At 36.8% G+C, this 25699-nt stretch overlaps 2 long non-coding RNA genes across 2 annotated transcripts in view; both read left to right on the top strand.

Annotated features, from left to right (window-relative positions):
• LOC112978798 (uncharacterized) overlaps nucleotides 1-4563 on the top strand; it is a 36958-nt gene extending 32395 nt beyond the window's left edge. Inside the window, exons 9-11 of the long non-coding RNA XR_010386065.1 lie at nucleotides 766-989; nucleotides 3322-3428; nucleotides 4495-4563. This is a non-coding gene — a long non-coding RNA (uncharacterized LOC112978798). The remainder of the gene's footprint in view (nucleotides 1-765; nucleotides 990-3321; nucleotides 3429-4494) is intronic.
• A 5462-nt stretch (nucleotides 4564-10025) lies between these two features.
• Nucleotides 10026-25246, top strand: LOC135324722 (uncharacterized). Its single transcript, XR_010386008.1, has 3 exons — nucleotides 10026-10079; nucleotides 21563-21740; nucleotides 23505-25246. It is a non-coding gene; the product is annotated as an uncharacterized LOC135324722 (long non-coding RNA).
• The last annotated feature ends 453 nt before the right edge of the window (nucleotides 25247-25699 follow it).

Raw genomic sequence — 25699 nt, forward strand, 5'->3', positions numbered from 1 at the left:
GACACTATCTCTGCGCATTCGTATGCCCTGGCTCACGTTGCTCATGGCTGTGGAAATGGGGGGGGGGAAAAAAAAAAAAAAAAAAAAAAAAGACTTCTCATGAGAGTTATGGTCTGTGTATCAGTCCTGGACCAATAATCAGTTTTTCAAGTTTTGACCAAATTAAAAACACATAATTTCAGCCCTGATGATTACTTTTGGGAAGAAAGGACAGAGGACGAGGGTGACTTTGTTTGTTTTTTAAACTTAAACTAGGGGAAACAATGTTGCTGTAGTATTAAAATGCTGAAACCTGATGTTTCAACTGCTTTAATATTTTCCCATGTTCTTGTGTCTCACTAAAACTGGCAGTTTGTGAGTTCTCAGTGAGTTCTCATTTATTTAAAATCTGCACTTTTTTCTTATGGTATTAGACAACAAGAAAGCAGCAATGTCAACCACTAGTACTACTACTGAGTGAATCCTAATCTAGTAGGTACTTTTTTTTTAAAAAAAGGAAAATTTAGGAAAGTTTTGCAATGATCATGCCACTCAAATCATTTCCCCTCAATTGCATTTTCCTACTGTTCCTTCAGGGAGTATCCTTTAGGATTATGTCACACAAATTAGCCAAAGTCAGTTCTCATTTAAGAAGAATTTTCTTTGGTGCTTAATATCCTCTAAGAGAAACTTATTTCCCTTTTAGGAAGGTACAGACTTTTCTGTTTGGAAACATAATGCCTAACTTTAATTCATCTCCTTCTTCAATTCACCTGACTTCTGCAGATACCTTTCATCAGAACCATTGTATAGAGGATTTGCAAGAAATGAATATCCTGAGAGTGGAAGTTCATTGTGTTCTTGCAGAGAAATGGAAAGTCATTTGACATAACAGTGAGAGAGAGAACTGTGTTCTCCTGTCATTCGAACCTCCTGTTTGAATTCTTGAGAGGAACACAACAAGGACAATTAAGGATAAGAAGTCATCACGTGTATGAAAAAATTGTCAGGTAGTATTAGCAGAGAACTTAAGTTTTTTTCTGAAAACCGTTTTGCTCTTAGCAGTTCAAGGAGTTAACAAGTGTTATTTTATTCCTATAACCATCAGGGAATGAAGGGGAATCTAAGAGATTTTTTGATCATATAAAAGAAATTTGCTCTCCAGTCAGCTGTGAGTTGAAAGCAGCTCATAGCTCACGAAGATGTAGAAGATCATCAGTAATACTAAGGAAGCAATTTCTGTCACTGATGCTTGTGACTGACAGAAAATTTTTCTGGGACAAATGCACTAGAACATTATATGGCATTTCATAACCCACCGTCATGTAAGATACAGAAGCAATCCACTATGTAACTGTGCTGTTTTGTCATGAATCTGTGGATTATTTTTTACTTGTTTTACTTTGCCAGATTTTATGTTTTAAAATGAATTTTTATCATTTGTAGAGGGAAAGAAAAGCTATAGAGCTATTAAGATGTCTGAGATCATTGTAACTATTTAAGTTTAGCAGTGTTATAGAGGAAAAAAATCTCTTTCTTAGTGATATATTAACTTTTATTTAAAAGATTGCTAATTGGACCAGACTGAAATTTATATTGTAAATTTATCACTACATGTTCTGCACTGACAGAGCCCTTCTGTAGGTTGTTTATATCTGAGACAAAAGCTGTAAACAAAAGTTTCTGACAGAGTAATTGTTATTCTGTTATTCTAACAGAACAATTCTTAATTCAGTAAAGCAGCTCGATCAATTTTTTCTGTGGTGGAAAAATATACTTATCTTCCTGGTTAAACACATTTTTGCTAGCCAGAATGTTTTTCATCCCAGAAAGAATAAGAATAGAGCTTATTTGGGAACTCAAACCTGTCTGTTGCAAGATTTAGAAACAATGCAGTTTGATTGTCTTAATGTGTTGTTGTTATAAAATAATAACAAGAAGAAATACTAGTTTTACACATGACATTTCCCTTTTCGCATGCAGAAAAATAAAGTCAGACAGGGTGATTTTTATGCTTAAATTCAAATATTTTCAAAATAAATCAGATGTGAGTTATTGTAGACAGGGTAAGCAATATTTCCTTTTCTGGTAATTAAAATACCCAGTGGATTATTTAATGTATCTTCAGCGTCCATGTGAGAAGCAACTTGTATTCCTCATTAAGCTTTCACAAGATTTAAACACGTGATCATTTTTTAGAGATTTATTTTGAAGAGATGCCTTTGATTTTAATTATGTAATTGCACAGTACTTTTTATGGGTCTATTAATTGCACATTACAGATATTTCTGGAAATTAATCTAGTTTAAATAGTGGAAGAGATTGATGTCTCTGTGACTGTTGCTTTCTTTTTCTGTGGAAAGTTTGGATGAGGAAAAAGATTCCATGATGAGAAGGGGTGGTCTCTTGATTAATGTTATTATGAAACTGGGCTATATATCTATCTTTCTCCTTGGGATCAATATTGTGATAGCTGCTCAGCACTTGTAGTTTGTCTCCTTACTGGTTCCCATTTTGGTCTTGAGGGTGTCATTTGCACAAACTGTGAGCATTCATAACTGAGGATTAATTCTTTGGAAACTGTATTTTTAACGAATAAGGTGCTATGTAAATCAAAACTGCAAGAAAAGCCAGGCCCTCATCATCTCAAATTGGGCCCCTGAAATTAATGTTGTGTTTTTACTCTTCGTGAGCATAGATTACTTTGTACTCCTACTTCATAAGAAATATTGCAAAGATAAACTCATAACTCAAAGTTCAAATCATAATTAAGACTCTCAAATATATCTGTGCTAAAACCAGAGAAATAAAATGATACCTAAGCGCTGGAAACTACCTCACTCAGTTACTTGAAACACTCAAAATCAGCAACATGGAGATCAGAATGAGCTAATGTCCTTTTCCAAAAAGCAGTCATTTCTAGTTTCAGATATGAGGATAATGTTGCTCACACAAAAAGTGATTGGAGAAGTAATAATTTCTTTAGTGGAGTAGCATTTGAATAATGTCCTGTAAATAAACCGTGGGGACATTCACTAAATATTGTGAAGAAAACAAAATTCTCAATAACTACTCATTAAGTAAGCATCATCCCTTCTGTGCACAGAGTGATGCAGCTATCCTGGGGAAAAAATAGTGTATGATTCTTTAATTAAAGACTGTCTTGTAACGCACACACACAAGGCAGACAATTAAAGATTTTATCAGCATCTTAGTTCTACCTTTTCTTGAATTCTCAACACTTGACAGTGAATTCTTAATAATAATTTTATAGGACAATTGGTTAATGTTTGTGAGAATACTCATATGGAAATTTTCCTAATCATTCTTTTTAATTTGCAGCTTGCAGATATATCTTTTACTCTTGCTTCAAGAAATTCTGACAGTGAATTTGGTGGGCGTTTTACCCAACTGTTGCAACATTGGACACTCTAAAGGAGAAAGAACAGGTACAGTTTTGCTGCATGCTTTAAAAAAAGTCTTATTAATTACAATGATTTTCTTCTGGTTTTATGCAACAGAGAGCTCAATGCTATTGATTTTGAGAACAAAGCAGATAGGTTTGCTGATTACTATTACAAAATGAAGACGTTTACCAGCTATTCAGCTTGCTAATCTATTTCCTTTGCTTGGCAACTTGGAAGGAATAATCTACACTGTTTTGCAGAATATGCAGATTTGCTTTCTGTTTTTCACATTACACAAGTGCTTTAGAATTATTTTCCAGAAAATGCTGCCTCTTACACAAATTCTATAGCAAAAGCACATTCCTTACCAAAGCATGCCACTTTAATTAGCGATTTGCTAATAGTCTGTCATGTGTAAACTACTGTGTAGCAAAGGAAACTGTCATCTGAGAGCGTATTACTGGTTTGTGATAGACTCCAAATAAGAATTCTGAATTTTGGTCTGGACACCGGTGATCTGAAAGCAGACAAAAATGAGGATTTAAACAGCAGGCTGTGGCTTTATTAGCTTAGCATATTTAGTATTTTAAATGGGTCTAGAGTGGGGAGACTGAAATCCGTGCTCCTGCTTCAGAGGCAAGATCTACCAACAGAAACCCAAGCTCATTTTAGTTAAGGACTCACAGGCCTAAATTAGGCCTTTAGAGCTCAGCCACAAAGTCTAATGATCTCAATATGCCTCTGCAAAGCACTAAGTGTTAAATCTGCATTCCTATACTCTAACAGAGCTGTATCTCTGGGATTCATGAGGATAGAAAAATCCTCACTGGTTTCTGGACTGGTCCTGGTCCAACTGGAAAATCTTTCTTGTCAACAAGAAGACTTCAGTGACCTTTGCGAACAGCCTCCTAAACTTTTTAATAGGCAGGAAGGTGAATTTGGCAGGTAGAGCGATCCAGACTGTTAAAAAAGCTGGAAAAAGGGGAAGTGGGAAATGAAAGTAAGTGGTTGTTCAGTGCCAGTTTCTCTTTAGCTGGCTTTTGGGGGAGGAAAAATCCTTGTAAAACTGGAAACTTTCAGGCATACGTGTGCCTTGTCCTTTATGTAGGCTGCTTGTCATCCACAGTCTGATCAAATGTCCTTGGATGTGGGTCAGGTGCAAATCTTATGAGAAGGCTAAGGGGTCTGAAGATCCCTGTTTAATGCTGCCTCTTGGGATATGCACTGCAGCGGTAAGTGATAAGGTAATGTACCAATGCAGTCCCTTCCCTTCGATATGTCTGCTTCCTCATTGGTCTGGTCTATGAATGATATTTTTTATTTTCTTGTGTAAACTAGAAAATGCCTAGTCACATTACAGATTGCAAGTAAATGTGTTAAATGAAATGGCTTCCCAAAGCTGAACCTTTTTTGGGGCGTATGGCGTAGAGCTCAGTTGTTCTTTCTGGAGTTTCTTGAAACCATGAACCTCCAAGAGGGAGAAGCATGTTCATCCAACAGGAAGCAGTATGAATGAGGCATGAAGGCCAGTTTTGTGGTGTTTTTCAGGAAAGGATTCAAGGCTACATCTTCATTTCAACTTACCTGCTAGTGTGTCTTCAGGGATACCTCTGAGGTGTAGGTAGTATAATTCCCCCCAGGAGATAAAACCTTGAGAGTATCTAAATTTTAGAGAGTACTTGCAGTACATTTGGATTCAGGGAAACCTGAGTCAATCCCACTGCCACCATTTATCCCATCTGCACACTGGTATTAGACTTTCTTAACTGAATTCTAATCATTCAGAATACCTAGGAAGTATAGGTAAACAACTATAATCTTTAACCACTCACAGTATCAAAAATACATAGGTTTCAGGGACAAAACCAGACTAGATTTGTGCAAGTCAAACACCTGCCCATTTGAAAGGAAATAATATGTTTATTGATACCCTCAGTGTCAAGTAGCTGCTAAAATGTTTTGTGCAAAGGCATATTTTCTAGGTGAAAAATTATCAAAGTTCTAGAGGGAAGAAAGAAATTGTCAATTTTGAAATCCAGCCAGTACTTCCATAGAGTAATATACAAGGCTGCCTTGTTCATTTGGCCTCATAATTTGATGGAAAAATTTCAGGGGAATTTAAAGAAGTCAGAGATGCCGACTGAATGTGAACTTAGAGGTGCATGGATATCCTGTAGGCATTGCTGAAATAATAAACCCACCTATACAGAACAAAAAAGGGAAGACTTTTTAGCATATTTTTCTTATAACATTTACTATCTTTACTAAAAGCAAAGATTCATAGCAGGTAATTTAGCGTAATCATAGTTTAAAGCTCTCTTTTCTTTTGAACACATTGTGCTCTTCTGTCAGTTTTCCCTTTGATAGCGTGATGGCTTTATGTAATTTTCATGGATAGTTTTTATTGAAAGGACATTTAAAGCCTGTGTTCCCCTATCACTGACTGTATTTTTACTGTATTTTAAAAGAAGTGCTGAGCACAGCACTTTTATTTAAACAAATAGAAATCAATAATCTGTTGTTGAATTGCTGGGAAATTTTGATGGCTTGTAATTTCATTTCAGAATCCTATTTGGTACAAAAAAGTAAAAAAAAATATTTTTGGTGCATCTTGTTTGTAACTACTTTTTCCTCCTTTTTTCTCACTTATCAAAATTGAAAAGCTTTATCTATGACTCGAAAAAATAGCTAGGAAACCTTAGAAAGGCTGGAAATGTAAAATTTATGTTAGATTTTTAGGAAATGACTACTATATTTTTTTAAATCAATATTAAAGCCATTCTCTTAAAAAAATAGTCAGTGTTAAATGCAGTGGGAAATTTGCACATTTATAGAGGCCAGATCTTGGCAGGAAGATGCATCACGCAAACACAAGAGCAAAGCTTATCTGTAAGTGGATAAAATAATTAGCTGTGACTAAGGATCTGCTAAGGGTTCATCATGAAAAGATTCACAGGATTTCTAAAGTAAAGAAAAAAATGATTTGGATAACATTGGAAGATGAGCTTATAATTTATAACTAGCCTTTGAGTATTCAAGAATTCTTGAAAAATGATTCATTTAATATTTGTGTAGAAACTGGAAATAGTTTTAGCTTTTTATACATATCCTTGTATCTAACAGCTCAGGGCTGTTAGAATCCCTCTCTAGTGAGAAATTATTCATTTTTTACTTATTGCGGTTAAATGGAAGTGTTCTGAAGTTGTAAAACACTTAAATATATTGTTCCCTCAGTATCCTGCTTTCATTCCAGAGCTGAAATGCCAGATACTAAGCTTCAATTTCTGTTCTAAATTTGTTTGCGTTAGAAGGAGAAAGTCTCAGGAACATGGTCAATACAATCATACATGAACTGCATTTCAGGAGGTGAATGAAAGGCTTAAGTGTGTGCAATAGTATTTTATGTTGATATATGTAGGTCAGGATAGTTTGAAGTTACTGTTTTATTCTTTGATTTTCAATATCTTATCCATACTATTTTATTCTTTGATTTTCAATATCTTTTCCAAACTACTTTGGAACTTCTTTGATTTTCCCTTTGGGTGGAAGCAGCAGAAGTACCCATTTGTTTATTACCTTTATTAACCTTACAGATCAGTAGTGGCAAGAGGACAGGAACTGACCCCACAGTTACTAAGACTTCAGTTTAGGTAAACAGATGCTATCAATATTATTGAACCATAAGTCTGTTGTAGTGCCTACAGCATACTCAGCACATTTGTAGGTGAAAAAGGACAGCTGATCAACTGCTAGATAAATGGAATAAGAGAAATTATCGCAGTCATAATGAAAGTGATTACAGCTGCTTTCCTTATGGTATTTGGTCTAACTTCTCACACTTTCCTTGCACATACCTTTGCTATCTCTTCTGTGCCATCGAGGTTGCACCCACAACATTTCTTGGTCCTTCTGTTGGCCACACAGAGAGCAACAGATGTTACTTTTCTTTTGTTTTTTTCCTAAAGAGTCTCTGTGGTTCAGAGAGAGAGACATGATGCCTTTTGCCATAGCTCTCCTGATCTGTTTGGCCCTCTTTGTGCTGAGTCCCATTAAAAGCTAAAGGAATTATGTTTCTTGCTCTGATAAATGCATCAAAATTTCTTTCCAATTTTGAAATAGACAGTCTGATACAATATATGTCTATCTCTGTCTGTCTGTATATAGTTTAAGTACCCTTACCTACCACCCATGCACTTTAACGCACTTGTGGCGTGATCTGCAAAAGACCTTACCAGTTCATGTGGCTTCGCTGTGTTTGCAGCCTGCGTCGTGAAAAATGATCCTGCAGACAGTGCTGAAAACGGCCGTGCTATCTCGCTCCGTGCCAAAGGCGTTTCGTTGACCTTTCTTCAGTACCTCCTTGCTGAGAAGTGGAAGCTCCTGGGCTCTGTCCTAAGGCACGGTACAGCACAGCACTCTCACTAAAGTTACCTTCTCCAGCACAGTTTTAAGCCCTATTTCAGAAGGTGGCATGTATTAATAAGGTTTCTTCAGCGGTTTGTGGTTTGGTGCACACTTTCATGAGATGCTGTTGGGCTAGATTTAACTTCTTGTTTCGATAAAGCAACATTGCCAGTGGACAGAGTTGTATGGTCTGTACTCAGTTAAATACAGTAGAGGTCTACTTTTTGCCCTCTCTCTATCTGCTATGACATTTCTAACTGTATGCTGTAAAAATGCAGAGAATGCTGCAGAAGAATTAGATAATTTATCAATAACCTTCCTCCTCACATGATTATTCTCTATCGCTAAATCTCTGTCCCCATTCCTCAAATTTACTTTCCCAAAGTATCTTCTGTTATACTAGTTTTACATTAATTTTCTATTGCCTCATGATTCTGGTTTTTCGTTCTTCTTGATGTGTCTTTTCTAACTAAGCACGAGCTTCTCTAATGAGACACGCCATCTACTGTGTTTCTAATGTGGCCTTTTCAAGGTAGGTCTGTATATAGATGGGAATACTTGTTTACTTTTGTAAACATTTGTATTACCTTTTGAAAATATTTGTATTATAATGCTTGCACTTCCCTGCTTGGGAAGATGCACAAATTTATAGCTCAACAAAGTGAGATGTACAAAGGAGGAAAAAAATTGCAGAGAGAAAGACATTACTAAGCTTGACACAAGAAGGACAAAGTTTATGTGGTTAAAAAAAAAAAAAAAAAGAAAGCCTAAATAAAATATGTGCTTATGAACTCTTATATTATGTTACGTTAATTCTCTGGAACCAGGAAAAATAGCTACAGTAAAGATTTATAGTTTCCTCAATTCTCAATGTCTTTTGTGATGGTGTCTAACTACTACAGTGTTTCTTCTTTTAAAAAAGAAGAAACTTTCTGCCCTGACTTGCACATGAAAAACAAAGTCCTCTCAGTAACTTGTTGATGTTGTGCTAACGATCTGAGTTCTTAAGAGTTTTGCAAAGTAAATTGTTCAGTGACTTGCCAGCTCTACATATACTTTCTCTCAAAAAAGAGAAAAAGATACAAGCAAAAATACTAATGCAGCAGTCAATATATCTGGGTTCCTTCTTTTTCCTGCACATTTTTGATGCAAATTGCTTGCTGTGATCTGTAACTGCCTGATTGTTTTTATTCTGATTTTGGCTTAGAAGGAAAATTGGAGAAGCTCTATTTTTGTGCTAAGTAGTGTATATTCTCCAAACCTGCTTTCCAGGAGGCATTAGTATGCTTGTCAAACGCATGTTTTTCTAAAACTATTGAAAATAATGAGGTAGGATTATTACTTACAGTGTTTATGCCTGCACAGAAGGCACTTTATTAACTACAAACATGGATAATATTATGAGTTAGTCATTTTTCAGACAAAGGTTTGTTTTTTTAAATTTCAGATGAAAGGACGTCATTTCATATTTAACTAACCAGGGTCAATGCAAGGTGGGTTTGGCTGCCAGAGCAATGTATTTGTTTTCATACAAAAGTATGATCTAACATCATTTGAATAAAATCTTAATGCAGTGTAAAAACAAAAGTGCTGTCTTGAGTTGTTGTAAGACAATACTCCTGGAACAATTGCTTTATTCTTGACAGCACCATGAGACCAGCTTTTCCTGCAGACAAGTTGTAAGATAAGTCAACTTTCACATCAGTTAGAGTGCATTAAAGTACTTCAGTGAGCCAGTTCCATGCCCAACCACACATTAATGTGATTCACTACCAGTTTCAATTTTATTGTGTAAAAAGAGCCAGACAGATGTCAAAAGCAGAGAGGAAGGCTGAAGCTGTCTTTTACAATCTGATCAAAAAACTTCATTTTCATAAGACCATACTTTTGTGAGAAAACTAGAAGCCATTGGGCTAAATTCTGTGAAAATATTATCTAATTACGTTGCATCATGTAATTCTAAATAATATAAATAATATGGTACAATATAATATTGCTCTAATTATAGGCTTGTTTTCATATTGGCACATATATTGAAGGTGTCATGCTCATTACATGGACCAAATGATTTAGCTGGCAGTAGTTACACGTTACTAATCAATGGCCTTCACTGTCTAGCTTTTAATCAACCCACCATAGACCAAAAAGGCATAAGTTCAGGCCATTTCAAACAATATTCCCGTAAGAGTTACTTTCTATTAATTTTTCTTTCATTTTTACATATTTCAATTTAGTCAGCTGTTTATGGAGTAGATACGGTGTACAGAGAAAATACAACATCCTTCTTCGGTAAGTAGAGTATTTTTCTAGTCTGTAAAGTAAAAGCTCTCTCTTCTGTCTTCTGCCTGCAAAATTACCATTAATATCCGTAGGAATCTGACATGAGAAGTGAATGCAGATTTGGCAGCAGATCTGTTGTGCTGGAAAGAAGATTTCAATTTCTGACTTCCCCTTGGTATTTATAAGAACAAAAAGCTTCAAAACTTACTGTAGAAAATAAGATTCCTCTGCAGAAGTATCTAGAAATATAGTTTTATTCATTATCCCAGAATGTCTTCTAAATCTTTTTTCTGATTATGCTAATTTAGGAGGATAAAAAAGTATGTAAAACCAGAGAGGAGTGTTTGCTTAGTGGACAGATGCTGTCCACTAATAGGGTAAAGGGAATACGGAATGGATGTATTCAGTGTTCACTGAAAGAAAAATAGCTGTATCTTATGGCTGTAGAAGTCAAACATCCATTACATTTTTAAGAAAGAGTGGAATTTAGTGGAATATTTAGTTTGTCTTGAACGAAATTTCCTGTCATAATACAAGAAAGTCCAGTCTTCAAGGCTGTATAGAGAGGCAATTTTTTGAATGTGATGGTTTTCATTTGTGCATATTACTTCTTCTAAACATGATGAAATGCTTTGCTTATGAGAGACATTACAGAAAACAAAATCTGTTCTTTTTGTGTCTTGCTCATCCTTCAGTAGTGTCACCACGTTGTAATTACAGTTAATGAATAACTGAAATTTTGCTTTGTGTCCTCTCAGTCAAGCCATCTGTCTAACTCCTTTTTTTCAGCAGTACATAACTGTGTGATTTGAAATCAGCAAACATATCCATAGCCTTATTAATATCAATATACTTCACAACTTAGTACTCTAAGACTAAAAGCAGAAGGACACATGCTTAAATGTCCATTGAAGAAACTAATTTTCATAAAATCTTAACAGAGCACAATGGATGGTATTCTTTTTGTTGCAATTCATGAGCCAGATTTTAAAACAAAAACCAGTTCATGAGCCAGCTGGCAAAGGGAAAGCTAATAACCACAAACTAATTTCTGCATGGTATTCTACTAATAATTAAGAGACCAGCAATATTTTTGAATAAAGAGGAGAAATATTGCAAACAGTGAAAACTTCTAGCCTAGTAGCATAAATTAGAATTTGGTGAAAACAAAATCTGATTCGACAAAAGAATATTGAATATTAATAAGTATTGTGATGAGAAAAATGTAATAGTTAGAGGTGAAAGACAGAGGAACTCTCAGTCCTAGGGGTTGCCTAGAGACCACTGTTCATTTTTATGGAGGGGGAAAAAACTCAATGTTGAAGCTGCAAAGCTAGCAGAAATGTAATTGTTCAGAACACAGGGTATCTTATGGGGGAAAAGAAGAGGAATTACTTGGAATCAGGCATTGGCAGCATTGTAGTTGCTGCCTATCTCATCAGCAATCTGTTTATTCATGTTCAGTACATTAATAGTGGCCTTGGTACTTTGTGTAATGGTGGTCATTATCAATCATTTATTGAATTTCCCTAATTTGAAAAAGAGCTTGTACTAAGTTGAAATAACCCAGGCTAAAGATCACATAGTGGAATTCTTTTTTTTTTTCTTTTTTTTTTTCCCTTAACTGCTAACACTCTGTCTTTCTTTGGGTGTAAGTTGCATTTAAACTTAATATTTGTATCCAGAAATAAAAACAGACTCCCATTTAGGCAATTTCTACATGTAGTTCTGTTTGTGCTGACATCTCACTATAGTAAATGGAATTCTATGGAGGGGCCATAGGCAGAGAGCTAAGGACTGCTATTATAAGTCTGTGCTGCCAACTGAAAAACATGTATAAAAGGAGCTGCAAATTTATTTTAATAGTATCTGCAACATGTTGAGGAAAAAAACAAACAACTCTTTCCCGGTGATCACTTCCATTATTTGGCAGGACCTCTGAACCAACTGCTAGGACCTCAAGTATACAAAATCTATGAGCTATTTTTGGTATTATGAGTACACATAATGTCTTTAATACTCATTTCCTAAGTAAAGCCAGACAAAGTAGCCAAAACAATGCATTTTTATAAGTTTGACCAACATTAAAAATGTAAAGAAGCTTCCTTTAGGTTTAATGGTCCTTTTGCCTGAGCGCAGGCAAAATGGAATTGAATGAGGTACAGAAACAATCACATTTAGTCCCATTGTAGATATGCCATGGTGTACCCTACCTGCCTGCCCGCTGCTTATCCAAGGGGAGTTGAGTCTCTCAAAGGTCTTCTGCCGTATCTGTCAGCCTTCTGCACATACCTGTGATATCCAAAGCATCTAAATAGCTACATTCCAACACTGAATAGAAGTGAGTATGGGATTTCTTTAATGTAGGCTGTGTCACGAAAGTGAGTCTGTGTGTCTGTGAAGGAAGAACATGCAAATCTGAGAAATCTTTTTTGAAGGTCTTTTGGATTACTATTGATATCTCATCGGATGAGACATTGTTTGCCTTGCTTTTCATTTGCAAGGTTTTGACTTATAATTCCTGCCATGAATGATGAAACAAATGTTAAAATTTAGACTTCTTATACAATTAGAGTCATAAACACCAGCACATTTTAAATATGCGTATATATATATAAATATATGTAAAATGCAAAAAACTCTACTCTATAAAGTACGTGAGGATAATATCTTTTTTATTTTGTAATTTAGTTATCTGTAATTTAAAATATATTTAATTTTGGAAAGTTCTCTTCACAGACCAGATGTCAATATTTTACTCTTTCAGAAGCTGCTGTTGATAAGCAATCAAGACACCTGTTTAAATGTGATTGTATATATTTCCTGTATTATGTGGAAATTCTTCCTCTGGTTTTGGATGCTGTTTTATTGACCTGCTACAACCATGCAGCGTAAGCATGGTTCTTTACAAACATATTTTCACAGAGCTCAGGAAGAAATAGTTAATTGCAGATGCAGCTTGAAAACATTTGTACTTCCTATTTAGCTTATCTCTTTGTATTGCTGTACATTTTCCCCTTGTACTATGAGTCTAGTGTCTGCTGATTTTTGGTATGGCATTGTGCTCATTGATTTACTGCAGTTTTTTAGAGGCTTAAGAGAATCGGATTCTTTTGCCCCAGGCTATGAAGTGATACTACAGCTGTTCTGCAGCTACTGCAAAAGACCACTCAGTTTTAAAACAAAAGTCACAGAGAGCTACACTTTCAAAAGAGTTGAATTACCAAAATGGTGAGCTCTAGGTATTTATTTTGAAGCCTCACTGGGAATTAACCAATAATCTGGTCTACAGGAGCAGCCACAAAAACAAGGAGATATATAGGGCTAATTTGATTCCACTGGGGGAAAAAAAAATCTATAAATATAGCTTTGAAAAAGATGAAATCTTTTACAGGAAAAATCTTGAATTATATTAAAATTATTTTTTTTTAGGAAAGAAAATAGATCCTCAGTGGAAAAAAGTTGGATTTGTCAAGTTAATTAGGCACCTTTTAAGTTAAGTCAATATCCACCTGTATTTATTTCACCTGCGTGCCCCGTATTGCCATCTTTCTTATAGACTAAGATGTCCGCTGGGCGCTATCCCCTGGCACTGCTTTCTGCTCTTCCCTGAAGTGACGCCTTGCTTCCGATGGCCCTGGGAGCACGGCAATTGCTGGCGGAGGGAAGACCAGGAGCTGGAAACAGAGGACAGGGACAATGTGAACTACAGCTCCTTCGAGGCAACCTGACAGCTCAGAAAAACACAGATTAATGTTGGATCAAGATAGAATCACATCAAAACACTTCTTAAACCAAAGCAAAACCGATAGGGCTTTTCGAGAAAGTTCTGAAATATTTTAAACCGATTCCAGCATCTTTTTGTTAAGTAAAAAATGTATTCATCAGAAGTATTTCTTAATGTATACATACATGATCCTATGTGCTATGTACAGTCTACAAAGCTGGGGAATGTTTAGGGAGTATTGTCTTCAGGAGGACAGAAATCTCACAATCTAAGGGTTCTGACAGGATGTGCTGCATTAAAAAATTCCCTTTAATTCAATCCCAGTATTAAATAAAATAGCTACCAAATGCACATACGTTCTTGTCCAAGATGTAAGTCCGTTTCTGAAATTACCAGAATGGATAACACTGTTTGTATTATTGTTTGAAATGCATCTGACTTGCTGAGCTTTGGAATGACTGGTGCACATGTAAGAGAAATTGTACTGAATCTGAATATGACTGTTAGTTCTGCAGAGGATTCAGTCTCAGCATTATTGAGGATGACTGTGTAATTGGAACTGGAGTGGGGATCTCTAATAGAAATAGAAAAATAGTTTGGCTGCCTGCAGATAGGCAAAAATTGTAGAACGTAAAATAGAAAGGTCATTGAATGTCTCTTCTGTTTTAAGAGATAAATTTGACGTATTTACTTAGCCCAGTATTTCTCTGTAAAGCATATTGAGTAAAGGTTTCATTTTTAAGGACCTTCATCTGTTGTTTTATTTATTTCCTTGTCTTCTCACACACAAGGATATTTTTAGCACTTCTGTTACAGAAGGAATTTAGGACTGAAGTGAGGATTAAGCCTTGTACCTTTCATTTTCAGTGCCATGTTTTGCAAAAATCAGTTTACGATATTTACAGGAGGAGACAGGAATAATATCCCTTTGAGCACCATGGGGAATGGAACAGCATATGGGTTGAAACTGCCCAGCTATATGTACTTAATTGCAATGTTGCAGTCAGGAGTCAAGTTGTCTTTGGCTTCCTGTATAATCAATAGACAGAAAAAGATAGGGTGCTCCTTCTTGTCCTGGGAACTGAACCATCCTTTGAGAAATCTAATCTCTACTGACTACTTGGGGTAGTTCGGTTAGGCATCTTGAGCTATTTATGAATCATACCTCATATACGTTATGTTTCCAGTTTCTATGCAGAAAAATGCTTCAATAGACATCAGCCACTAATAGGCAAATTCCATAGTGAGAGGAATATATGTAAAGCAGGTCTAACATGTGCATGTATTTGGGTTGCATATATGAACTAATCAGCATAAAATTTGCAATGCATGTGTTAGATATTCTGCTGTGTCTGATATAAGCTGTTGATTTTGTCTTTCACCATCCTATTTCCCACTAGCTTCATGAATGTTTATAAAATTCTTCTTATTTATGTTTTCATTAAATGCCTAGCTCTGCTTTTCAGGCTTTCCAATTTAGAATGGTTTATCTTATTTCCTGGGAAATATCAAGCTGATATCAATCATACCTTGATGGTAAAGTTCAGCAATTATTAGTCTGTTAATTAAAGTTTCAAAAATCACAGTCCTGCTGTGTATTGCTTTTGATTATAGAAATCTTTCAGTACATAATTATAGAAGTTAACGCAATATCAATAATACTAACCAAATGCTGTCATTTACCAAGATGAACTGTGCAGATCCCTGCCTGCATGCGTACTGTCACTCACATGTTTGGACACCCCAACACCCGTGCACGCAGAATCACTTAGTTCATTTAGGCTGCTTTACAGTGAAGCTCAAAGAAAAACTGATTCTCCACATTTTTCTAAGCTTCGTAAAATGGATAATGTAAAGTAGCAGATACTATTGGTTGCAAAAAAGTTTTATACTGTTATCAAACAGAAAAAGAATACAACTTTTTCTTATTGTCTATAATTTCCCTCTTTCCTTTATATTTTCGGGGTAAGCAAATGCCATGTAGACAGTTGAAAGCTTTCAGTGGAGTCTCACAAGCTGAACCTTTTTTCTGTGAGTGATTTTAACTTCTGGAACAGCTGGTTCGTCACATTTTTACTTTCTCTTTTCATTTGCTTTAATCTCTACATTGCATTCTAAGGTGTATGTGGCCCACAGACAGTACTAGAGCTCAGTGCCCACATTGTCTCAGTCTGATCCCTTGCAAGAGAAGATTTAAAACTTAAGCTAATATCTGCTATTGAGCAGAGGGAGTGAATTCATGCTCCACTAACACTCATATTTGTTGGATCGTGGAAGAAATGATAAGAACTAAGCAGGGATGGAAATTTTGGATGGATTTTACTTTTCAAGTCAATTAGTTAAAATGCTTATAGTCCCTGTGCAGGTACTTTTGCTCAGAATTAAAGCAGCCTCGATTCAACTTTGGTTCAAATAACTCCCCAAATAATTAAAGTATGTGGAACTGAACGTTCTTCAGTTCCAAATGAAAGTGTTTACACTGGGATTTAATGCAGTTTAACAAAGCCATGTTAAATTCACATCTATCTTTGTATGTCTCCATGGAAATCAAACTGGAGGTAGGGCAGGTACTTTCCAACACGAGCTAGTACTTCAGGTGTTTGATGATTTAAAATAATCCTTTGAGTTGTTCATTTTACAATCTGTTCTCTCTTATTTGTGATGCAAAAATGCTTCTTGAAGTTATTTTGTAAAATGATTGAAGCATTTAAAATAGAATAACAAACATCAAATGATGAATAATGTAAAACTAATAAGGAAGAATTAATATTCTGTTCCCTTGTGAATAAGGGCATTTGTACAAAGTACAGCCGTTGTCAAATATTTGTATGAACACAGGAGATCACAGATTCATTGCATGACTAGATGCTAATTTATTTTTCAGAGAATAAGGCTGTCCAGAAATCCTCACAGTTACACTAAATAGGTAGACTTTGGTAGAACTATAACATCTGTCTATTAAAGAAGTCTTGATAATAACTCTTTTCCTTATTTCCAATCAAAGTCAATATTTTTCTTTTGCTTTTTTTCTTCTCATATTTCCTTTTAATTTAAATTTTATCTTGCAGATGTGATATTGAATGCTGATGAGCAATTCTAGACTGTAATTTCTGAATCATTTCTTCAATGGCTGTTTGGATATTAGATGATCTTGCAGCTACTATATTACCTGTGGATATTTTTTTTTATACCAGTCACTCATTAATTCAAATAACTATTTTCTGTTCATATGGTTCTTACTGTTTCTGCAGAAACAGTACAGCTATAATATTATGAAGATGTGTTTGATAATGAAAAGTATAAAATGAACAGAAAATTATGTATGTGTACTGCAAATAACAATATCGAAACCATATTCTACTGAAGTACTTGGTTTGGGTTTTTGCAGGGGGGTGGATTTTAGAAGACAGTTTCTTTGGAAGAATAGTTTCTTTTAAGACTCTATTTTAAAAATACATATGGTGCATTAGATGCTACCAACACCATTTAATGAAAACTGCAGAAATAGCATTGAGAGCAACCACTCTCCTAATTCTCAAGATACAACTTACCTTTGAACTGGAAGAAAACTTTTGCAGATAAACTGGGATCACTCAGTGCAAGGGTACAGCAGGTCAAAAATTAGATAATTGGCTGCCACACCTGATGAAAATAAATGATGTGAGAAAATCAACCAGCAATACATCTTAAAAAGCACAGGAAAGGTAGATGAATACTCATGCAGAATGAGAAATAGAAATGTATGGAGTCATAGGAAGTGTATATGCAATGAAGAAGAAGAGAGATTCTCCTTTGATTTATCTAATTTTTGCTGAGATTCTCGTAGAAGGCTCATTAAAGGCAGATTCCTCAGAGTAAGGTCACAACCCTTAGCAAATATTTAATACAGTTAGGTGAATTTCAGATCATGTAGTTATTAAGACCAAGGTACAATGATAAATAGGTGTTTTCATTTTTTAAGCCAGTATCTCTGCTTGAATATTTTATGAAAATGGTGATAGATGATGTAGATGGTTCACAGATCTGCTTGTGACAAACACTGCAAGATGAAAGACAGATGCACAAGAAACTACAATAGCTGATATTTCTTAAGGAAGATTTGTAGCACATAGAAGTTTGTTTCAGAATAATCATACTTCCAATTTGGATTTTTTTGTTAGAAGTAGCCTCCATGAAAGAGGTAGGCCTGCCCAGTAATGGCTTTCATCTTCCTACCCATCTAGAGCACTATCACCAAGAATAGCTGGGGAAACGTGGGTGTGTACTGATTCTTAATGCAGTGCAACAGAAATATGGAGTGGAGGTAAGGAATAGAAAATGGAGGCATAGCACTGCAGATTTCTCTCTGCTCACTTGTTCTGTGAGAGATCCCTTGGTCTGTTTACAAATTGGTTTGGATGTGTCCATCTGTCGGTTGCACATCTGCAAATGGTGGCTGACTTGAGTGCTAAAGAACGAGTTTTGGGTTTCACGAAAGAAAAAAAAAGAGAGAACCTCCATCTGTGCTGGTGGTGCTTCAGAATTGATGGACTCAGCAGAAAGAGTGGGAAAGGAGGGAATACACGCCAGAGTAAATATGGAAAAAACAGAACTCAAAGAAATGAAGACAAAGCAGCTCCTGTGTAATTGACTGTCTCTCACCGAGATGGTAATTGTATGCGTCTCAAAAATGTTTTCGCTAAGGCAATGTCTGTGTGGCATAGCTCATCCCTGGTTTTCATGACTAATTAATCCCAAGCGGATTGCTGCACTAATGTGACCATTTTGCTTCTAGTACCTAAGCTAGCTTGGATATTTCTACATGTTGTCCAGTTCAATTATACTGAATTGCATTGGGATTTCTCTATTTCTGTTGGAACAAAAACACCCATGCATATTGCCACAGTGACTTTCATTATGAATGTGTAAAGAAAAATCTGTGGAGAGGTGGTGTCTCTGTTTCTTGTAACAGCATTCAAACAAAAAACCCAAAGTTTAGATGACTATTCAGATTATTTCAAAAATCTAGACTAAATGTATCTAACACAGGTGCTGTAAATATGCTCTTCTTCCCTGTTTCTAAGACTGCATTCATATAAACAGAAATGCCTAACAGCCGGAGAAGTGAAGTCTTCCACATTTTATGATACCAGTCTTCTAAGACTGTGGCTCTTGCAGAAGGTAACATGTTCCCATAACAGTAATTAGCAAATAAGATGCATAGCAGTCAGATGTATTAATCAATATTTTTCTTTCATCTATATAAGTAATGTCAGTAGAAACCAGCAGTCAGTATAGTGGTATATTTTTGCAGTACATTTACTGTGCAATTTTTTTCCCACTATATTTACAATCTAAATTTGTGAGAAAGTTTTTCAAAGGATTACACAGTAGGTTAAACATTTATTTCTTTGTTTTTCTTTGATGCCTCACCAAGTTCCCTATCATGTCCATTTTTTTTTTTTACACAGGAAAATTCACTCTCTGTAGGCATTTATTTTATTCTTGTACAACTGAATGTTTGGTTCTATACAACCAATATGTAATGCAAATAATTGACCATTAAGGTGCTTAAATAGCAAACATGCCTGTGGTTCAGACATAAAAAGCAAGTGATAATAACACTTCTGCTTTCATTCACAATCCATATTTTATCCATGTATAGCACAAAATGGGATGATACATGGTATACATATGCAGATCTTTAGATTAGCTCTAAATTCCTCCTTTGGAGATGAAATGCCTCTGTAAGCAAGCTCTCCCAGATATACTGAATATTATGCAGATCATCACAATATGATCCTTTCGTGTGCTTTTTTGGGGTACTTTGATCAGTGGCACAACAGTTATTGAAATGCTCAAGAGTCACACTGTCAGTCTTTTTCCCAGAGCTGAAGCTTCTTTAAGTGAATGAAATAGCAGTGCCTATTCAGAAGACTTTTTTTTTTTTCTGTTGCTTCAAGCTGGTATAAAATCAGCATGACATTTATTCATTTATTTATAATTGGTAAATTGTCTTTGAAACCATCAATACAAGAAACTTCTTTTGTTAGTCAGAATTTTGATTCTGGAGCAAGCAATGGCATCCATCGGATGAAGTAATGACTTTCAAAAATTGCCTGGCCACCGAAAATGATGCCTTTCCTTCTGCTGTTTTCAACTAAGATTAAATATTTTTATTCAAACTAGCACTGGCCACCTGCTAGTTTCAGCGGCTCGTCAGTGCCGTATACAATGATCACTTGAAGGCATAACTGCAGGTTCCGGGGAGAGAGTAGGAGAGGGAGAAAGCAGGTCATTGCAAAGAATTAATGCCTTAACCTCATCAATTAAAAAATGCCTTTGGCAATGTACCTTTTCTAGGTCTGCTGCAGAGTCAACGGAGAGATACTGTCTTGAAGCATAACTGGCATTTAGCCTTAGTTTCCATAGCTACTAGGCTGGTGTCACTGTTCAGGAAACAAAGCAGTCTTGCAGTGTAGAGCAGGTCCTGGCTTGGTTTTCCAGAATTGCTCTGTAGTGGATGAGTGCGTTATTTGCCCTGACTAGACTTTTTGATCATTCATAGCATTTGCGAATATCCAGACCAAAATGTTTCAATTCAGTCTGGATATTTTGGGGAAAGTTGAAAAACAACCAAACATACCTTCTCTGATGTGAAGAAAAAGGTCAGTTTACAGAAAACTGAATCCAGAATTTATTTGCTTTGTAATAGAAATATCTTTCATTACAGAAATAGTAGTTTTTCAACAGTAGGTTTTTTTGCAGTTTTGCAATGCACACTTCATAGTCCAAGTTTAACCTTTCAGGTGGCCAGAGTGACTGTAAGTCTTATCTTTTTTTTTTTCTTTCTTTTTTGTTACCTGATGTTCACAGCAAACCACGTAAGAAAAAAAGAATTAAGATGAATGATGCTGCAGATTTAAGCCAGTTCATAAACATAAAGTCTTTTGCTAGCTTTCAGACTGCATGAAAAGCTCCCTGGGCTTGTTTGATTTTTTTTTTTTTTTTTGGTGCATTTACAGAATTTAGCTAGCAGTCTATACGACTTTTAATAAGTATTTAAAGCTAAACAGTTAAATATCATTTAATCAATTATACCAATGGTATTTCTATATGTTTATTTATAAATATATTTGTTTAAATTTATCTGCCTTCCTGCAAAGCTTTAGAAACAGAGAGAAATCTTCAGGAAACAATTTAGTAGCAGGGATATATATCAGTAGTATGCCATTAGCAGAATAAACATTCACTGTTAACATCGTTTATTTTGGAAGTGCTTTAAAATAATGTACCAATCTTGATCCAGGAAACGCTTCCTGTCATGATGATGGGCTCAGATATTTAGAGGCGTTAGCTAGGGGTAAGGCTCTCCATCCCGGTACGTGGGGACAGAGCAGCAGTTCTCGCTGCGGAGAGATCATGGTAGAGCAAGGACATCTGTCAGGTGGGAAAGCTCCACCTGAGGGACCTTCGTTTTCTGGACCCCGTAAGGTAGCCGCAGGACAGGTTTAGCCTGGGAAAGTTTTTCAGGCGCGCTGTGGAAGCGGGCTTGGTTGATGGCAATTTACCTCCCAATATCTAACTGCAAACAGCAACGGAGCGCTGAAATAGGAGAACGCGCAAGCGCTTTGAACAAGAAGAAGATATCCTAGGACGGGAAAATGTGCAGGGTGACAGAGTCAGGGTTAAGTAATTGTGTGGTTTGTGCCATAAAAGCATATAAGGCTGTTGCTGGCTCACTTGTAGTACCGTAAAAGACTAATGACCTTTCCTCTTTCTCCAGGCAGGCTTGTGGGGTTCATGTCTCAGCCCGCCGCCGTGGCTGACATTAGAAGGGAACGGCTGAAGGGAGAAGAGGAGCCAAGGGCTTGCTGACACCTGTGGAGAAAGCGGCAGAAAGCAGGGGATCTCCCACACGCTAGAAACAGAGCAAGCAGAGCTGGAGAGCACTTCAACGGCTTGTGAGTAAAGGCTGCAGTACCGATGATGTGAAATAAGTCTACTGCATTGAGTTTTCTTACCCTTGTCCTGCCTGTGATGCTGAAATACGTGTTATGTAATTATTTTGTTTTGGAAACACGGACATGTCTGATCCTTCAGTTAATGTCCCCGAAAAGCCAGGCTGAACGTTAGATTTCAGCCTTGCTTAGCTGTGAGTAAAAGTAATAAGAATTACCTCAGTCTTCAGTCCCTGCCTGCTGAGATTTATTGCAGCCATAGGGCTGTGCAATTCCCTGCGCCACAAGCCCACGCTGTCCTCACTTCCAGCACAGGGCCAGGTGGAGCCAAGCGCCTGGATTATTGGGGAGGAGCGGGAAGGGGGACACGGAGGCTTGACAGGCGCAGGCTGCCTGCCCCCAGCTCCCTCACGCCCGGGCAGGGTGGCCAGGCCTCCAGGCATTTCCCCACGGGAGGAAAAAAAAAATAAAATAAATTTTTAAGGAAAGCAACAGGCAGAGGAGGGAAGCGAGCCTGCCCCAGCCCCATGGAGCCACCTCGCTAGGCTCACGGGCGGCCAGCGCCCTCCCTCCCTCCCTCCCTTCGTGGGTCAGTGGAGCGGCTTTCGCCCGGGCTTGCCGGCAGGGCTCTGGCCATGCTGCTGGGCGCCGCTGCACGCCCGGGGGAGGCCGCCCCGCCGCAGGGGCAGCGCCTGCCGTGGAGCCACGGGCAACGTTTCCTGGGGCCGGTTGCCTCGGGCAGCCTCCCCCTTTCGCCAGCAACGTTTTTTATGTTTTTGCTCTGTGTCGAGTGGCAGCGAGGCCCTGAGGCTCGGCCTGTGAGCACATCCGTGTTGTTGTCATGGCTGTCGTAGCGGGGAGGAACAGAAAAGGCGCAGCTTAACGTCAAACATATCATAACTAATTAAACGCGCTATTGTGAAAGTGCGTGCGTGCATGTACGCATGAGCTTTTCTCAGCTATATTGGCATTAACACCCGACGTTAATGACCAAAACAAAAACGTTGTCGCACTTTGTGCTGACGTCCAGGGAGGATGCGTTTCCCTAATTGGAACTGGAGGCAGGATTGACAGCTCACTTTTTACGAAGAATATGTTTTTATGATCTTTTGTGTATTTTTATAAGTTTATTTCAAAGCTTGTTAGAAAGTGTCATGTAGGAAATGTTAGGCTTCAGTTATCTTTCACTTCTTTGAACAACTAGAGGAGGAATTTTTGAAGAAAAGCTAGCTTTTAACCCAATGGAAAAGGACCTTTCCTTGTTATAAAAGCAAATTACTCACTTAGTAAAATCGCCAGTATCCTAAAACCTTATTTTTTCAGTCACTGTTAAAACAAGGAAAACTTTAAATGGCTAATAATTTTCCTTCCTTATTGGGTTGCCTTTTTCTATGCCTTTAGTCAGGACCTGAGCAAATGTGTGAAACTCAGCTTGAATTTATAGGCACCTGTTTGAGAAAATATTCCAATAAGAAGTGATCTTTCAAAGATATTTATGAATCCTTTAAAAACAAGATAATGTTAGGAAATCTGACTTTTTTAGGAAACTCCAGAGAAAATGGCTGCGAGTGTTCATAATGTTGTCATTTGACTGTCATTCTGCAAAAGCAAATATTCATTCTCTATACTCTGCACAGGTTAATTTGTTTAACGCTCTATAAAATATTGTGTTAATATCATTCTTCTAAGTTGGCTAGCAGATATCAAATATGAGACTAAACGCCTAGAAAACTATATGGGTATTTTTGTTCTTTTTATTATCATCAGGTCTTGAAAGTGCATCTCTCTTGTGTGAAAGAAATGAGTGAGGACCATGAACATCAGGCAAATATCTGAGCTAGTAATTTTGGAGGGATATTACAGTACTACCTGCGGTTGTCAGCCAGGTCTGGAAGTGACAGAAGAACACCTACACAATGCTTCTGCAATGCTGCTAGATAAAGACTGACTCCTGTGCAGCTCTCTCGGGTGTTTCTGTACAACCAAGTCCACAGCTGACATTGGTGAAACCAGTCTGAGTATCCCATTTGCGGTGCTGCTCATATTCATGAGCTATAACGAGTCTCTGTCAAGTTCTTGTTCTATGAACAAAATTTAAATTTTAAGTGAGAAGAGCAGTATACAGAAAGATGAGTGTAGAAGGAAAAATGGGACAATTTTGGTCAGCTTCCTGAGTGGAAACTCAGCAAAGCAGTAGCTTTGCTTTTCTTGTTAACGTTGTTGAAAGGATAGGAAGCTTCCTGAAGAAGGGTATTAAGATAGCTTTGTAGAGCTCTGCAAGAACCTTCATTCAAGGATGAATGGTATGGAAGTGAAAAGCACAGAGGTGGTTTTTTAAGAATGAGTAAATGGGCAGATGGATCCTAGTTACTTGGAAATAAATCTTGATAATTAGGTTGGAAAGAGCTTGTGAAGTGAATACCAGCAGCCTATGATGAATGAGTTAGAGAAAAGACTACCTATAAGATTTTCAAAAAGAAAGGCAACTTGAAAAACTGCTGAACTTGGGAAATAATAGTTGCAGCATGGCTGTTTCTGCTGGTGTTTGCTGGTAGTATAACCAGCACAAAATTAATCTCTCTGTACCACAACATCCTGTTCTCTGATGCTGACAAGTGCAATTTTTGTTTTTCCTTTGCTTTCTACTGCCCTTTTTAAAAGAAAGTGGGCAAGAAATCTGAAGTAGTTGTCTGATTTAATTATTCTATGATTCATAAGAAATCAGCAGCAAATCCGTTTCAGATTCCAAAAGCCTCCGAAGTTGCCCTCTTTCCTCTTTAGCATCCTAACCATATTGAGCTTTTGAGGATCTGGCTTCCAATCTTCAAAGGAAAGGTCAAGATATGTAAGACAGAAACACAGCACCAAAACACCCATTCTGCTCCACATCGAGGTCCCGCTCTGACAGATGGAATTGTCTTTGACAAGGAATCCTTTGGTTTATACAGTGTTAATGACGGTTTCTAATAAAATATTCTCATTCATCCATTGAAAATATATTCTGAGTATTATAATTAGGGCAAACAAGATAAGACACTCATTTAGATAACTTTTTTCCAGCTTCTTCTAGGTGAAACTCCATATACTTTTTTAGGTCTACCAGGTAAAAATTAATTTGTTCAGTAAATATATCAAAATACTGATATTTTATAGCTATCTTTAAATTCACTCAGGCACTAATTATGTTTCAATGCCTATGGAAACATAAAGACAGTGGGAAAAGAGACACAAAAAGGGAATTGACTTGTCAGTGCATGGTAGTGGTGGAGCTGAAAAAGGATCCAGGTTTCACTGCTTGTCTAATGTTCATATAATCTGAATTCATTGCTTCCAGATGGAACTCGGAGTGCTAACAGTTTATCCCTAATCTGAGAGATTAATTTATAGTTTAAACTTCACATGTATACCAGGCTCTTCTGAAACATAGATCTGAAAAAAGTGCATATATAAAAAATTAAGTTAATTGCAGAAATGATGATAGTACTCACTGAAGCTTATGTACAGTGTTGATGTCCTTCATTTGCCTAGAAAGTCAATTTTGGCTCTTGAAGCCAAGTATGTGTTTCAATTGACTTTTGGTGAAACCTGAGAGCAGTTTTGTGTCTTGAATATAGAATGGCTCTACAGCTAAGATAAATTGTTGTTAAATTGCAGGGGCATCCTTTAAGAAGCAGAAAAACTTGACGTTTCCTGTAGCATAGGAAATACTGTGCAACTATCAGTACCACTTGATTTTTGACTTGCTCCTATGACCTATTTAAGAAGACATAGTGTCTACATGAATTTGCCAGGCTTATCTGTTTTTCTATGTTTGTGTTCCAGTAAAGCTAGAACATGTTTAAATCAGGCATTTGAGGTCACAGATGTATGTTTCAGAATCACTCGTCCAAAATGTCCTTGGAACTTCATTCTACAGCATCAGTCGCTAGTGGAAGATTTAGAGGGATTCTAGTAAGCATGTA

Source organism: Dromaius novaehollandiae, chromosome Z, assembly GCF_036370855.1.
Source record: "Dromaius novaehollandiae isolate bDroNov1 chromosome Z, bDroNov1.hap1, whole genome shotgun sequence".
Lineage (NCBI taxonomy): Eukaryota > Metazoa > Chordata > Aves > Casuariiformes > Dromaiidae > Dromaius > Dromaius novaehollandiae.